We start from the raw sequence: 16,184 nt of genomic DNA, 5'->3' as shown, positions 1-16,184 counted from the left end.
CTATGTTATAATAATTCTATGGTGTCAGAAATAAAATGTAAGTGAACAAGGTAAACACACATAAATACGTACACAAACCACATGACTGAAATAGTAGAGGAGAGCAATATTGAAGCCATCTTGACTCTTAATGGCTCCAAACATTTCCTTTGCAGAAGGAAATACCTTACTTTTCCATTGTTAGCGGAGAAATCTGAGGGCTCCCTTGGACAAAAAACAAGGACACCAGCCAGGAATAGCAGAGCAAAACAGCAGCCAGGAGGCTTGGTCTTTATTGAAGATTGTCGTGACCGGACTCAAGGTGGAACAAGATGGGAGCCCCGAACATGGGAGCCCCGAACAAAAGAGAACCCCAACTTTTATTAGCTGCTAATCCCCATATTATACCCTCCCCAAACTACATCACTCATACATCACGGTTACACCATGAAAGGGGAGGTCTGGTGGCCGTAATCTGAGCATCCTGGACCCTGCCCCATGGTTCCCCTTGCCCTCCACCAAACACCCATCAAGTGGAACAAAAGAGACGTTTACATTTCCCTGTTTCCCAGCCAAGTTAATCACATCCTTTTGTCTTCACCTGGGTTTGTTATTTCTGGAATGGCTACCTGTCTAGCACTCAGGTATCAGGATGCCAGGGATTATCCCTCAGGCCGAGGGGCTGCTGAGGAGCTGAGCTCACATGTCTATAGGAATTTCTGAAGTTTTCCCAGTGAGCCAGTACATAGATACATTGATCAGTGAATTCTTACATTTGGTATCGTGCAGCAGAGGCCCTTTGAATAGATAGGAAGAAACTGTGATGAAGTGTTTTGTGGGGACAAATCACAAAAGTCACAAAAGTGATTGTGCTGATTCTGGTAGTGGGCTGCATGTGCATGATATCTGCTGGAGGGGCAAACCCCCCCCCATACACAAATTCCTGCAACACCGAGTACAACAGTAAGTTTATTTTACTAAGAAAGAATGTTAAAGGGGGGCGGGTAGTCTTATTCACGGATAGTACATGGGGGAACTTGTGATTGGTTGCTGCTGCGAGCCGGAGATTGTCAGCTGCTATTGGGCGTGTTATTGGCTGCTGCAGCAAGATAAGGTGTTGATTGGCTGTCGCTGCAGTAATTGGGTGGGCGATTTGCGGCTTTTGTTGGTGAGGTGACAGAGGATAGGTGGTAATCCTCCCCCAAAAAAGCTCAACAACTCTGGGCAATCCTTACCAAAACACGGGGGGGGGGGGTATACACGGAAAAATATGGTATCTTGGAAAATCCTTTCCTAGGAGTTATTTCAAATCCTTCAAATACAGTCAAAAGAGCACAATTTCGGGAGGCCTGTGACAATGGCTTCAGAAACTAGGGTATCGTAAACAAAATCTGCCCTTTCCCCCTTATGGAGTATCCTTATAGAGTCCTTAAGTGGGTTCCCTATCGGTAGGAGAAAATAACAGGCCAAGCAGAGAATATTGAGAAGCAAAGCAGCTAGTAAGCCTGATCTTTATTGATCTGTTGCAACAGGGTGCTCCCCTCAAAAGCAGGAGGAGGAGGAGGACCCAGAACAAAGGTGTGCCTGCCCTTAAATAGACATTTTAAATTCCCTGCCCTGGACCTCAAGACCACCCCTCCATACATACATCACAGAAGGGGTGTAACCCAAGACCATCACCCAGATACATCATACCTACATCACAGAAAAGGTGGTCTACCACAGAAATTTGAATGTTGCTTTTTTCCTGTCTGCCAGCTTATCTGACAATGCCTTATCTGATTGCCTTTCCTGGTAGTCTGGCCATTCCTTTGAAATGGTGATTACCCAATTCCTGAGACAATGGGAAGGTTCCCTCACCCCCTCCCTCCTTGCAGAGAAAACATTTGGTCAGTTTGGGAGTCAAAATGGTTTCAGGATGGTCTTCCTGTGCTGCTCCAGACATGTGGTCCACATATCTATGTACATGCTTGGTTGGTACATTCATGAACATTTATTGTATATATAAGACCTTAAATTTTTTATTTCAGTGTCACCCCATGCTCGTGGTTCTTACTCCTGTGAGGACCTGTTGCGCAACAGTAAAGATTGTGGTCTACGGACCGTTGTTTCGCTCCAAATTACTTGGCTGGAACTTCCTTCTTTTTCTGACTGCGTAGACCCACAGGGGACTTGCACTCCGATGATCTGGGCTGTTGAGTAGTCTCTCACCCAGGATTTTTTTTCCATAACGGGCAGTAAAAGCCAAATGTTTATATAACGTATGTTTAACTCAGGTTTGAAACATCTTCTCCGCAACAGAAATAAACCCTCCCTTTATGCCAGAAACACCCACCACCACCACCACCACTGTCAATATGAGGCCTGCCTGGGGTGGGTGGGGGGAGCCTGTGCACTCCCTCCCCCAGAGAAATGCATGGTTATGTCACCTAAAAGGCAATGCAGCCTTGCAGGCCATTGCAGCTGCCTTGTAGACCGTGGGTCCAGCTGCATTTGCCCCACGGGAGCCCCAAACTAAGGCCGTACCTGCTCAGTGGGAGGCCCTGGAAGGAGCCCAGAGGAGTCCTTTGCTTGCCTCTCTGCTCCTTTGATCTCTAGGATGGGCTGAAGCAGCCTTGGCGAAGTGCCTGTTCCTCCTGCAGGGGGCGGCAGCAGCCCAGAAGAGGGCCCTGGCGGCTCCCTCACGCCCAAGTCCATCTGTGCCAGCATCCTGTTCTCACAGTGGCCAACCAGGTGACCATTATGGGAAGCCCCAAAGCAGGACTGGAACACCAGGACAATCTTCTCTCCTGTGGCTTCCAGCATGACTGTCTCTGACTGCAGAACCCACGAATTTGTCGAAGCCTCTTTTCAAGCCAATGCTTTTGAACTCTTTGGTTTCATCTGGGCTGATTTTACTGCATGTATGCGGGTGGCGCTGTGGGTTAAACCACAAAGCCTAGGGCTTGCTGATCAGAAGGTCAGCGGTTCGAATCCCTGCAACGGGATGAGCTCCCGTTGCTCGGTCCCTGCTCCTGCCAACCTAGCAGTTTGAAAGCACGTCAGTGCAAGTAGATAAATAGGTACCACTTCGGCGGGAAAGTAAACGGCATATCCGTGCGCTGCTCTGGTTCACCAGAAGCGGCTTAGTCATGCTTGCCCCATGACCCGGAAGCTGTACGCCGGCTCCCTTGGCCAATAAAGCGAGATGAGCGCCGCAACCCCAGAGTCAGCCACGACTGGACCTAATGGTCAGGGGTCCCTTTACCTTTGTTACGGAAAATCTGGGTGCGTATCTACCCTGCCACCCAGCCAATCGGACCAAGTCCGTGGATTCTAGCGGAAGAAAAGGAAGCTCAGCCGGACGCAGGAGCAAAATGCGAAGATCCAAGTTTATTGCGCAACAGGTTCAAGGCGAGATTGAACAGTGAGAAAGGGGTGACATGAACTTTTGAGTTTTCCCTCCATGTCCCAGAATACAGTGCATGAAACGTCACGAATACATTATGGGAAGGTTGGGTTTCACAAGTTACATCATGAATATACTTTACACGTCATGAATACATTATGAAAAGGTGGGATTACATTAATTAGCATTTTCGGATGAGGGAGGGGGGATATGCGGAGCGGGAAATATACATAGATACACATTTATTGAGTACTGGTGGTGGCAAGACAATGGGCCAGGAATATACATCGTCTGTCACCTAGTATTGCCCGAAGGAAGGATTTGCAAAACTATCTGACAGGATTAAGAAGTTCCTGCGTATGTGACCTGCCGCTTTGGGGATTATGGAAGTAGGGACAGCATCATGGAGTCCAAGGGGAACTGAGTTGAATGGCACCGAGAACGAGCAGATCAGAACCACGGCTGATTTTATATCAATTTTGAAGATTTCAGTGATTTCTAAGCCACTCTGTACTAGAGAGCAAAAGCAGAAACAGAGTGGATACATTGTGACAGGATTTTGACAGTATTACTTGAGAGATTATGGAGGACAGGGGAGGGGTGATGGAGTCCTAGAGAAATTGAGCAAATATATTGTAGTGAAGAAGACATTGCCCCCCCCCCCCCCGTTCCGTATCAGTCCCCCATTCGGAGATAGATTTGCATTAAAGTTCTGTAAGAACTTGCAAATCTTTTCTCCGCACCCTAAATCTCGGTGAATGGGATGTGTGGCTTTATGCAAACCTGAAAGGGACTTGCAAGCCATGCCTCTTACGGTCATTTGCAAGTATATCAGTGCAGGTAGCTGCATATAGGGTATTATATAAAGAACACCTCTTGTATTTTGTTGGTAAATTACTTGTGGCATTCTCAGTAGTGTTTTATGCTTTACACCTAGCAGGAAGGTCTAATTGACTGAAAAATGCAGTTGGTGTTTTGTCCTTCGCCATTTTTGTGTATTTCTCAGGTGTCAAGCTAGCTCTTCTGTGGTCTCACACTGACATAGTGCTACAGCAACACATCCTGTCTGTTGAATCCCCTCAGGGCTTTCATTTAACCATGTCGCCTGGCATTCACCATAGCTGGCACAGGTTTGGGCATCTCTGAGGGAGATGTCTTCGCCTTGGCCTTTAGCTATGGGATTTTATTATAGGCTGTGGTTTTGCACGCATGGGGGTTGCTCACTTGCACTTAAAGGACCAAAAGGCTAATTGCAGCCTGGATACACGTGCCCAATTCAAACTGAGTCCAATTTGAATTTATCTTGCCCCATGGTTCTCAACTCTTCAAACCAATCTGTTAAAAGAAAACCATTCTTAACAAGGGCAGTTGTCCAAATAAGTCAATTTAACTCTATAAGGGATCATTCCTGCTAAGCCAAAGCATATGCACCTTCATGTACCTGGTGTTTTATGGATCCAGAAGCTTGTCCTTGGCAAAACGAGGTTTAACACATTTTAAAATGGATAGGGAAAGTTGGCAGGGTGCCAGGTGGAACAATTAAATGTGGTTATAAGTTGATCTAAACATTGGACTACACAATAGTGTGAGCTATTAGAAAGTATAAAATGCATGAGAATTCTCCATTGGTGTGTAAGCAATAAGACATTAAACATAAAAACGATTACACACAAAAATTGCCCCCCTTTGTGGAAATCACACTGTCAGACACATTTCAACATTCTTACATAATAACACATAATACAAAACAAACTAATTAAATATCAGTTACATATCTTGACACAATTGTGATCTTTTATGCATGTATCTTTTGAATCCTGGAGCACAGTCTTAAGGTTCAAAAGTGAGAAAATGTCCTTGCAATTCAACTCCTCCCCCCTTTGTCAGCCCCACTCCCCATCAGTCTATATCCTTTGAAAGAGATAGCTGTGGGCACTTTGAAAACTCTGGCGTTGCAGGTCTTGTGATGGCGAAGGGGTTGTTGCTGCTTTTCATCATTGCACATCTGTAGAAGTGATATCCTGTAAGGGGCAGGGTTTTGGGGCGACTTAAAAACACAGTTAGACAAGAAGGATGTCCTCCAATTTTCATGGGAAGCTGCAAATAATAAAAAATCTTAGCACATTAAGCGTTTCATTCATTCCAATATTATTATCACATTTTCCTATAACTACTGTTATTATCTGCCAAGTTCGTTTGCTTTCCTTCACTTTGGAGAGAAAGAGAACTGTAAAAATACAAGGTTAAAATAATAATGAAACACACACAATGACTTATGAGGAACGAAAAATAAATAAATGCTAAGACACACAATTTTAAGAAATCTGAAGTAACAATGAAAATAAAAGAGTGTTTCTTGATGTGACAACATTGGCTATAGGACAATACTGGAAAATGACTTAATACCAAGGAAAAAATGAATGGCAATTTAAAGTTGTGCAAGTACCTTGCACTAGCCAAAATGACAGAATTAATAAGAAATGCTCAGGCAAAAAGGTAAACAAATACCATTCCACAAACAATGTTTGGTTGTGCTTCGATTAACTTCATAGACATCATGGAGAGACAGATTAAATAAATGAAAACAGATTATTTGTAACTTAAAAAAAAAATGTCAAAGCCACAAAGAGATGGAAGTCAAACTGTAGCAGGGATTCAGACTTGTTTCACAGAACAGAAAGAAAGTTGCTGTGGGAGGAAAAAGGGACAAACACTTTGTTATCGGGGTTCACATATCCTGTTAAAAGGGAAAATTATTTCATGTGAGAAGCCTGTCAGGAAATGCTGTTCCTAAAATTCCCATTGAGGGGGGGAATGCTCTGATATTTACCTGTGAAAAGAATTTGGCATGTTAAGATTTGAAACCTGGAAAGCTCTTGACTTTTGATGGGCTAGTTTTTGTTTTTGTGTTTTTTTGTTTGTTTGTTTGTTTGTTTTTAGCCTTTTGTCTTAAGTAGCCCCTGGAGCAAAGACAGATTAAGGGTGATTTCCCTCAATGGTTCCTCAATGGTTCCAAGTTTTCTTTTACATTTGGAAGAAACCTCCTCTCCCCCCTTACAGTTCCCCCCTTCCTCTCTCTCTCTTCTTTAGCTGATCTAGCCTCTGTGCATGTGCAGAGTTCATGTCTCAGCAAACCTTTTATACTATTGAAAATGTTGCATCCTTTGGCTAAATTACCATTTGAATAAAGGAAGGGAAGGGTAAGGAGTAGATTTTAAAAATAGGGTTAGATTTTTAAAACAAAAAAGAGAAACTCAGCAATTCAAGTATTCACCATTCAGCCCAAGCAAAGGAGTGCTTCCTTTATGTACAGGAAAGGGCTATCATTATTGGTCATTTTATCTGGTCATTCACGGAACAATCAACCGCTCTCTTATTTATGAGTAAAAATGGCCAGTCAGAATTCATAGGATTTTTTAACATTCTCAGTCAATTCAGCCTTACCATTTGCAGACAAATTATCCTGCCCTTTATTTACAGGATTGGTCAAGGCGCATTCTACTTGACTATATGAATTTTTATGTGCTTAAACTTTTAGTAGACTTTTAAGTTTGATTTTTAAATAGACAAAATGATAAACACTGTAATCACTTAAATGCCTGATATCACCAGTTCTGCTTCAAACATCATGGCTTCACCCCACACCTTTTAAAAAACAAAGAGCAAATCTGGGCTGAATTTCAACTCATCAGCCACAAATTGGGAAAGTTGAAAGGGACCTGGGGTCATCTAGTCCAACCCTAAAATACAGGGTTCCTAGCAAGATTTGTACTACCAGAAACACACACATACTTATGTACACAGACACAACTGGAGAAGAGATCACAAGCCATGCGCCTATCATGTACTAAGGAAGAGGAAAATAAAAGTACCCAACCCTTTTAGCAGATCTTGAAGCTAGTTTGAGTGAGTGTTTACTTCCTTAGACTAAAGAGTGAAAGTTCCTAGATAAATTATCTTTAAAGACTGACGTGAACATTTTTCCTAAGATAGGGAGAGGATTTCTTATAAAGCATAGTTAAAACAGCCATAGATTTGATTTAAAAGGAATACAAAAATGACAATTTTTCCTGAACTTGCAGAGGAATAGTAAGCCTAATCTATGCCCCCCCCTTTGCAGTTTCCTTTAAAGGAAGCTAACTCGGGAGTAAATTTACCTGGCACAGAATAAGAAGGAGAAGGGAAAAAAAATAACCCTGAAAGAGACAGAATGAAACAGGGGGGGGGGCATTTTCTAAGAAAAGAGGCCAGGACGTAAAACTGGACTCACATAATTTTCTTTGAATGAACACCATACTTTCATAGACATATGCTTAATGAAGTACATACACTGCATTTTAGCTTGAGAGAGCAGTTGGCTCAACTAGGCTTTTGCAGCAGAAACATTAGGTTATCAGCACCATCCAAAATAAGACTGTAGACTCACAATCTCAAAAGTTGGGGCAAAGCAAGAGGTGGGGTAAACATTTGCACACTTCATTCTCATTTTCTCTTATTTAGGACTGCTAAGATCCAGCATGACTTCCTTAGATTTAAATTTTGAAGCAAGCTTGCAGTTTAAACTATGCACACTTAAGAAAGGCAGTCTGCCAGAGACAGAAGGAACAGACAACACACATAACAGACAACATGTAAACATACATATTCTCATATATGTATTAACAGACAACACACATAACAGACAACATGTAAACATATATATTCTCATCCTTTAGTTGGTTATTGCAAGGAGATGGGCCACTACCTTTGGCTTCATTAAGTGAAATTAGTAGGAAGGTCCCACATGGTTTTATGAGCCTCCTTGCCTCTTCAAACACACCACCAGGTAATCAGACTGGTAGGGCTCACAACGCTTGGTTGACTGGGTACCCCTTTATAGATGCATGCGTTGCTGTTGTTGCTTTTTTGCTTTTTCCCTTTTTTTTTTTTTGAGGGGGGGGGTGTCTGGGATAGAGAAGGGGGAAAGAGAGGGGTTGATTAGGATTGGTATGTCTAGGGGTTTGGTATGCTTAGTACAGGGAAGTATAGTAAAGAAGAGAAGGGGCTTCTAGTTGCCTGGCAACTTCCTTAGTGGGTTTTAGAGAGCTCTAGCTATCCGGTTCCTTGCGTTCCCTTTCCTATTTCCTTATTTCCTATTTCCTTATTTCCTTATTTCCTATAACCTGGGGTCTCTTTCCACTCTGCCGGTCCTGCCCAATTCCTCATGGGCTATCCCTCCTGGCAACCTCCTATCTATCGTCACATCTCAGGAAAAGGGGCCCTACTGGACGCCCGCGCCATGCAGTGCCAGATCGGGTGGTCCCTGGATAGAATTTCGAACTGAAAATCCCCCTTGCTTTTGGAAGCGGGCTCACGCACGATACACGTGTTACGTGGCACCGACCAGTGCGGCTGGGATTGGGATAGAAAGCCAGACCCCTTCCTGCCCCCTCGGTGAGGGCGCTCGGGAAGTTCGGAAAGAGAGCTCCAACCCCTTGCTTTCAACTGGGATGCCCGTTGCGGGAAGTCGGCTATCTTTCAAGTCGGGTCTCTCCGTCTTACTTTCGGACTCCCAATTGGTGCGGCTGGCTGGAGATTTTAAGGAAAAGAGATAGAGCTCAGAACCCCCCTTTCGGGTTGAGCAGCGGTCCACGGTCTCTCTCACTAACTGGACCAAGAGAAAGGCAAGAAGGAGCGATAGAGAGGAGGGCAGAGAATTCAGTTGCCAGGAGATTCCACCCCCTTCCCACCAGTGCACTGGATTTTCCTTTTTCCTTATACTCACGCGTCTTCTATGATGATCCCGGGATCGATGAATAAGCCGGCTGGATCCCTCTTTTGCTCCCCGGTTGAACTCCTAGGGCTTTCGATTACCGCCCAGAAGATGGCTGGGGGTCCAAAAGGATCTTCCCAGGCAAAATGGCCTGGAGCCGGCTGAAGATTTCAGGGCCCCCAGTCAGCAGCTTGGGAGAACCGCAAGCCCCACGTTGGGAAGCCAACTGTTACGGAAAATCTGGGTGCGTATCTACCCTGCCACCCAGCCAATCGGACCAAGTCCGTGGATTCTAGCGGAAGAAAAGGAAGCTCAGCCGGACGCAGGAGCAAAATGCGAAGATCCAAGTTTATTGCGCAACAGGTTCAAGGCGAGATTGAACAGTGAGAAAGGGGTGACATGAACTTTTGAGTTTTCCCTCCATGTCCCAGAATACAGTGCATGAAACGTCACGAATACATTATGGGAAGGTTGGGTTTCACAAGTTACATCATGAATATACTTTACACGTCATGAATACATTATGAAAAGGTGGGATTACGTTAATTAGCATTTTCGGATGAGGGAGGGGGGATATGCGGAGCGGGAAATATACATAGATACACATTTATTGAGTACTGGTGGTGGCAAGACAATGGGCCAGGAATATACATCGTCTGTCACCTAGTATTGCCCGAAGGAAGGATTTGCAAAACTATCTGACAGGATTAAGAAGTTCCTGCGTATGTGACCTGCCGCTTTGGGGATTATGGAAGTAGGGACAGCATCATGGAGTCCAAGGGGAACTGAGTTGAATGGCACCGAGAACGAGCAGATCAGAACCACGGCTGATTTTATATCAATTTTGAAGATTTCAGTGATTTCTAAGCCACTCTGTACTAGAGAGCAAAAGCAGAAACAGAGTGGATACATTGTGACAGGATTTTGACAGTATTACTTGAGAGATTATGGAGGACAGGGGAGGGGTGATGGAGTCCTAGAGAAATTGAGCAAATATATTGTAGTGAAGAAGACATTGCCCCCCCCCCCGTTCCGTATCACCTTTTACCTGCCTTATTCTGGTTCTTCCTCCTTTAAGCCTACCTTGGGCCCTTTGAGCAGCTGGCAAGAAGGGGGGGGGCTGTGGGCAAGAGCAAGTCCACCCTGACACCATCACAGGCTGGCAGCAGTCCTCTGTTCTGCAAAGGGAAGGAGCAGAAAGGGACTCCTCCAGGATCTGAGCAGAATCCCTTGCTGCAGGCTGAGCACCCACCCACACCCCTTGCCTCAATTCCCTTCAAGGAATTGCTAAGTTTACACACAAGCAGAGGCCTAGAAGGGGAGTTTACATACAATAGAGAGGAATTTGCAGAAGGATGATCCTGGTTCATGTCAGGTTGAGATCAGGAAGCCACCAGCTTGCAATTAGGCTAATTGGCCGGCCTAAAGGAGTGTGACTTGTGTTATGCACAAGACACTTATTGGGGTAAATGCCAACAGGAGTCATAACACAGACGGGACCAGACCAGTTTTCAGGATCCTGGGGCAGAAGTGTTTGGCCAGGCACTGAGCACCAGGCAGAATGAGCTGGAGTCTGCAGCCGGAAGCAGGCAAGGCGGAAGAGACAGAGCGCAGTTAAACTATGGAACTCACTCCCACAGGAAGCAAGGGTGGCCAAGGCCGGGGGGGGGAAGCATATCTCCATCCCAACCATTAAAAGACGCACGTTCCTACATCTGCTCCCCCCTCCAGATGGGCGTGCCGAGGAAAGCAGCCCTTGTTTTATTTCTATATTTAATTTACATTCTGCCTTTTAGACAAAGACTCTCACAAGGCAGCTTATAGGCAGGTGACAAATGATGCCAGCAAATGCTTAGTAGTTTTAAAATAGCAGAGTCTAGATAGAAAGGCAGCAGAATCTCTCCTGTCCGCCTCTGGCCAAGCCCCACATGGGACACATCAAAGGCTGGGGGGGGGGCTTCTTCTCCTGGCAGAAGCTGCAGCAGCCCACAGGTGGGGGGAGCTGGCTGACTGGCACCCACAGTGACTGGGCACCTGCATTGGTGCCCAGGCACAGCCACACCCACCCTACTTCTTAGTCCAGCCCTCCATTCCACCCCCAGCAGCCGCACGGTGTGGTATTTCGAAGCCCAAGGATGTGGCTCATTTCAAACCTCCACTAGGCAAAACATCAGAAATACTCCAGCTCCTTTTGATTGAGAAAGCTGCGTGTCAGGGCAGGAGGCGGCACAGGAGAAAGAGCAGCCGCTGCCACTCAGCCTGGGAGAAGCAGCTTCCTCCCGCTCCCATTTACAGCACAGCTGCTCACTGCAAGAACAGCCAGTGTCAGACTTACGTAGAAGCTAAACAAGCTATAGCGTAGGGCCCCACTCTCTTGGGGACCCCCAAAAATCAAAGGGAAAAAAACCCTGGATGTACATTTCCCAAATATAAGAAATCATCATCATCATCATCATCATCATCAATTTATACCCTGCCCATCTGGATGGATTTCCCCAGCCACTCTGGGCGGCTCCCAACCAAATATTAAAAACCACAATACAGCATTATACATTAAAACTTCCCTAAACAGGGCTGCCTTCAGATGTCTTTTAAAAGTAAGATAGTTGCTTATTGCTTTGACCTCTGGTGGGAGGGTGTTCCACAGGGCAGGCACCACTACCGAGAAGGCCCTCTGCCTGGTTCCCTGTAACCTCACTTCTCACAGTGAGGGAACTGCCAGAATAAAAACAAATAAAATAAAACCTACGTACAGCAACAGTGTTTTGTGTTGTGTAGGCTCCTATGATGTAAGTCATGGGCCCCACCTGCTAGCCTGCTCCCTAAAATATCCCTGGTTCGCTCATTTCTATATATAGGGTGCCTACATTCTGCATGGACTGCTTGCATGGCAACATAAATTACCATATACCATAAATTACCATGTAGCATATGGTACACAAAAAACACACAAAAAGGTGACAATTTGTTGTTGACAAAGGACAGCTGGACATATAAAGGGCCCCATTACCTTCAGTAGCTCAGGGCCTCATCAAACCTCAGTCTGACCCTGAGAACAGCTGTGGAACTTTCCCAAGCAAGGTCTGGGTTTTTCCTTCTCCCTCCCCCTCCCCCTCCCCCTCTCATTTTGTTTACAGGGAGGTAGCAGTGTTGGTCTGTAGTAGTAGAAACAGTTGCAGGAATTTATGTATAGGTGGGGGGGGGTTGCCCCTCCAGCAGATATCATGCACATGCAGCCCACTACCAAAATCAGCACAATCACTTCTGTGACTTTTGTGATTTGTCCCCACAAAACACTTCATCACAGTTTCTTCCTATCTATTCAAAGGGCCTTTGCTACACGATACCAAATGTAAGAATTCCCTGATCAATGTATCTGTGTACTGGCTCACTGGGAAAACTTCAGAAATTCCTATAGACATGTGAGCTCAGCTCCTCAGCAGCCCCTCGGCCTGAGGGATAATCCCTGGCATCCTGATACCTGAGTGCTAGACAGGTAGCCATTCCAGAAATAACAAACCCAGGTGAAGACAAAAGGATGTGATTAACTTGGCTGGGAAACAGGGAAATGTAAACATCTCTTTTGTTCCACTTGATGGGTGTTTGGTGGAGGGCAAGGGGAACCATGGGGCAGAGTCCAGGATGCTCAGATTACGGCCACCAGACCTCCCCTTTCATGGTGTAACCTTGATGTATTAGTGATGTAGTTTGGGGGGGGGCGTAACATGGGGATTAGCAGCTAATAAAAGTTCGGGGGCTCTGTTGTTTGGGGCTTCCATCTTATTCCACGTTGTGGCAGGTAGGAGTCCTGTCGCGACAGACTTCAATCAAGACCAAGCCTCCTGGCTGCTGTTTTGCTCTGGTCTTCCTGGCTGCCCTCAGATTTCTCCGTTAACAAAACAAAATTTAAAAATTCCTTCCAGTAGCATCTTAGAGACCAACTAAGTTTCGTGCATGCAGACGAAAGCTCATACCAATAACGAAATCAGTTGGTCTCTTAAGGTGCTACTGGAAGGATTTTTTAAACTCTCATTTTGTGGTGTCTTTTGCCTGGCTTTTAACTTGTATCCTGTGCGGAGTCAATCCGCTGCGTCCGCTGGTATTCTGGGCTCAGCAGAGGCGCAACGGCTGCGGCGCCCTCTTCGCTCCGGAGCCGCCCCAGACGTTTAGGGTTCGCGGGGGGGGGGGGGGCGCAATCGCGGGCCTCTGCGCTCCTCCCGGGGTTGCCGGATGCGGGCTGAGTCTGGCGCGCAGCAGGCGCCGCGTCTTCTCCGGCCAGGCGCCCTTTGGAGCGCACCGGGCGCAGGAAGGGCGACCCCGCGGGAAGGGTCGAGGGGCCCCTCGGGCTCCCTGCCGGGGCGAGGCCGTCCTGGGCCAGCGAGGCAGCTCGACGGCCGAAACGGAGCGCGGCGTGGCGCAGCGCCCGGGCCGGACTCCTTCCCAACACAGGGCAGCGCTCCTGGTTTCCCCACGGCGAGGCGTCCCGGCGCAGACCCTTCTGAGAAACCCTCGAGTGAAGCAACCCTTAAGGGGGCCGTGGAGACCCCAGGCCCGCCCAGGAGCCCCCCCCCGCGGCCCCCTCCACCCGGCAAGAGGTTGGAGGTGCGGGTCCCCTCGAGGAGTTGCGCCGCCTGCCCCGACGGAAGTAGGGGGCGCCTGCGCAGCCGGGCTCTGTTGGGCACGTGCGCTCCAGCGTCTCACAAATCCCACTCGGGACACCCCCCCCCTCTTCTCACTGGAAGGCTCAGGCCCTGAGCACCCGCATCGCCAGATGTTGCTGAATCTGGCTCGGTGCCTGCGGGGGTGGCAGAGCCCTTCCTTGGCAGGCAGAGGGTCCCTGCTCAGTCCCCAGGCCCCTCTCCGTCTGAAAGGGGAGGGTGGGAAGGCGGGGATGGAAAGACCCACCAGGCAGAGTGGACTGGAGAAGAGGAGACCCAGAGATGACCCGAGAGCCACCTCCAAACATCTGAAGGGCTCTCAATGGAAGGGGGGGGGCAAGCTTGTCTTCTGCTGCTCCAGAGGGAAGATCCCGAACCAATGGAGTCAAGTGACAAAAAGGGAGATTCCAACTGAACACCAGGAAGACCTTTCTGAAGGTAAGAGCTGTTCCAAACATACTCCCTTGGAGGTGTTGGACTCCCCTTCCTTGGTGGTGGTTAAGTAGAGGTTGGGAGGCCATTTATCAGGGATTCTGCAGTTCCCTCAGGTCCCTTCCAACTCTACTCATCTCTGCGTCTACAGGTAAACGGTCTGAGTTGATAGGAGGCAACTTCCTGTGCAATTGCCATGAGATGGGAAGATAGTTCTGAACAGTCTCCCATGGACCTCCTGCCCGTGCTTCTAGAACGGGGGTTGGTTGAGAAGGGGGCTTTTCATAGAATCATAGAGTTGGAAGAGACCACAAGGGCCATCGAGTCCAACCCCCTGCCAAGCAGGAAACACCATCAGAGCACTCCTGACATATGGTTGCCAAGCCTCTGCTTAAAGACCTCCAAAGAAGGAGACTCCACCACACTCCTTGGCAGCAAATTCCACTGTCAAACAGCTCTTACTGTCAGGAAGTTCTTCCTAATGTTTAGCTTTTGGAGCTAGCAGGGTGGCCAGAGATGATCAAGTACTTTGCCTTATGATGATGATGGCTCTTTCCAAACCTGGAAGGAGCAAGCTCACCTGCCCACCTCTTCTCTCAGCTGGGTCAGGTGCTGACTCTCACCTGTGAAATGGAAGCTGTGGAGGAAGGAAGCTGCAAGAGGAATGACAACCAGAAAGGGTGGTGAGGCCGAGAGGAGGAGGCCGAGATCTGGAGGATCTATGGGTGCCCCTCGGTACCTGATGAGGAGCACGGAATTTAGGGCACCTGTGCTCAGCCTGGAAATTAGCCACGTCTCAAAACATCTGTTCTGCCTCTAGTTTCCTCCTTCCAGAGAAACAGAAGCCTTGGAGATCTCGCCACTCAGAGAACTGGGTCATTGCTCCATATTGCACTGTGTCATTTGCCCCACATTTATACTCTGGTCTGCAGCTGCTGTCTGAAAGAGTCAGCACTGTGTGGTTTATGTGCAAGAATTTATGTGCATAGCCAAGAGAGGCAGGATGACTCCACACTTCACACTCTGAGGAGTCACATGTCAGCAACATCTTAACAAGGCCTAATGCTTTTGCAGAAGGCAAAGGGACAGGTGCTGGACAGAAGGGCAGGGGACTCAGAATAAGAATCACTCTTGGGTGGGATCTACACACATATAAAAAAAGCTGTGAAATGCTTTTTTAAAAAAACCATTTTTGGAAAATACATTGAATTTTGCATAGCTTATTGTCATCATCTAGTGTCACATTTGTATATAGCACATTTAAAACATTTTATTTGCAGCTGTGTAGCTGAGTCCTTGGTCAACAGGGACAGCTGGTAGAAATCCCAGAAACAAAAACGAAACATTTGCATAACTGGCCTCAAGAGAAATTGAAATCTGTGGGGTGAAAGGAAGCCCTTTGGAACTGGGCCTGGCTCCAAGCACCTCTGGGACCCAGGCAGGGGTACAGAATCAGGCTACCAGTAGAAGGTCCAGAAATATCTTTATTGGCAGGGACTAAAATAGAAGAAGGAACTCTGTGGGGCCATCTGCGAATGACCCACACGAAACACCCTGGGAGGTTCCGTGTGGCTGTGCTGACACTCATCCTTTCATGGCTTCTCCCATCATCGATTCTGCAGCGCTGCATGCTGGGAACTGGTCAGCAGTGACAGGCAGCCACCGCTGGGCCAAGCGCCTTTCCGTTCCTCCTGTTCCATTCTCCCTCAGCTGCAGGCAAATGTGGCATCAGCAAAAGGGGAGCACCCATGACCCCCCTCCCCAGTTGGTTACTGCCACCAATAGAAAGGGGCCGCTTGCCCATCCTGGTCTCCCATGACTTGATCCAGTGAGCAACTGCTGCCAGGATCTGTCCCTTAGTCTCTCTTGCCTTCTGATCCCCACGTTTCACTCTCTGTGTCTGGATTTCACATCAGGGACACCCAGGCTTTCCTCCTGTCTCCAGAGGGAGGTGGTGGACTCTCCTTCCTTGGAG

General features: G+C 47.4%; 1 long non-coding RNA gene across 1 annotated transcript; it reads left to right on the top strand.

The window, feature by feature from the left end:
* Window positions 1-6,203: 6,203 nt before the first annotated feature.
* LOC309539273 lies at window positions 6,204-6,640 on the top strand. The gene is made up of 2 exons (XR_014222800.1): window positions 6,204-6,275; window positions 6,308-6,640. It is a non-coding gene; the product is annotated as an uncharacterized lncRNA (long non-coding RNA).
* Window positions 6,641-16,184: the final 9,544 nt, after the last annotated feature.

The sequence above is a fragment of the Podarcis vaucheri genome, assembly GCF_965113315.1.
Source record: "Podarcis vaucheri genome assembly, chromosome: 8".
NCBI lineage: Eukaryota > Metazoa > Chordata > Lepidosauria > Squamata > Lacertidae > Podarcis > Podarcis vaucheri.
The sequence above is the reverse complement of the archived record's forward strand: the minus strand, read 5'-3'. Positions and strand labels throughout refer to the sequence as shown.